Source organism: Belonocnema kinseyi, chromosome 10 (genome assembly GCF_010883055.1).
Source record: "Belonocnema kinseyi isolate 2016_QV_RU_SX_M_011 chromosome 10, B_treatae_v1, whole genome shotgun sequence".
Classification (NCBI taxonomy): Eukaryota; Metazoa; Arthropoda; class Insecta; order Hymenoptera; family Cynipidae; genus Belonocnema; species Belonocnema kinseyi.
Window position 1 is genome coordinate 66984173 of NC_046666.1, and position 1088 is coordinate 66985260.

The 1088-nt window shown below is 23.8% G+C and overlaps 1 protein-coding gene across 1 annotated transcript in view; it reads right to left on the bottom strand.

Annotated features, from left to right (window-relative positions):
* LOC117181595 (protein turtle) overlaps nucleotides 1–1088 on the bottom strand; it is a 253226-nt gene that overhangs the window by 45591 nt on the left and 206547 nt on the right. The gene's annotated exons all lie outside the window — the stretch shown is intronic.

The following is a 1088-nucleotide window of genomic DNA, read 5'->3' on the forward strand; positions in this document are numbered from 1 at the left end:
TTATGCTATCAATGATAATATTAACATTATTATAATTATAGGATCAAAAATGTTGCGCAGTCCGACAGATTTGTGTAGTCCGGAGTGAAAACTAAACCTAATACGAATCTACAACTATTTTTCGTTAAAGTTTATTCTTTTTCGGATTGAAAAGTCTGCTTTTGAATTTTTGGCTGATTAGTTGATCTTTCAAAATGAATTTTTTAAGTTGAAACATCGACTATTACATTCTTTTTGAGAATTTATTTTTTCTCTTTTAAAATTCCACTACTACGTTAAAAGATTACGTACTTTATTACAATTTTTTGGCAGAGTATACACCATTTTAATGGAAAATTCATCTTTTTGTTTGAAAATGTAACTATTTTTTTAATTTCTTTTTTTTGTAATTCAAAATTACATTTTTTAATGAAAATTTAATTATACCAGTTAAAGATTAAACATACAAGTCAAAAGTTTAGCTCTTTGGTGGAAAATGTAACTATTTTGTTGCAAATATTTCTTTAAAATAATTTTTCAGACTAAATCTTGAACTATTTCCGTCAAAGATTCATCATGTAATTTAAGAATTAATATCTTTGGTCGCAAATTTAACTTTTTTGTTGAAAATTTGTCTTTTATAGTAGAAAATTATTCTCCTTGATAGAAAATGTATTCATTTTCGGTTTCAAATGTAATAATTTGACTGAAAATTAACATTTTGGTTGAAAATTCGAGTAATTTGTTCAAAGTCTTCTTTTTGGTTTAAAAGCTCATCTCTTTTTATAGAAATTTCATCCTTTATTTGTTTTTTAAATGCAACTTTTTGGCTCTCTGTGAATTTAAATCAATTATAAACTTTACTTATATCGATTTATGACTGAGTTTTAGCTATGAATCAACTATTTCTCACTTTTTACTCACTATTAATAACTTTTTTCTCACTATTAATCTTTTTTGGTTAAAAATTCAACTATTTTGTTGAAATTTGATCTTTTCGGTTTTGAAATTAATTTCTTTTGGAAGAAACATGCTTTGTTAAATTATAAATGCAACTGTTTGGTTCTCTATAACTTTGAAACAGTAAATTTTTTTTTTATATCATATAA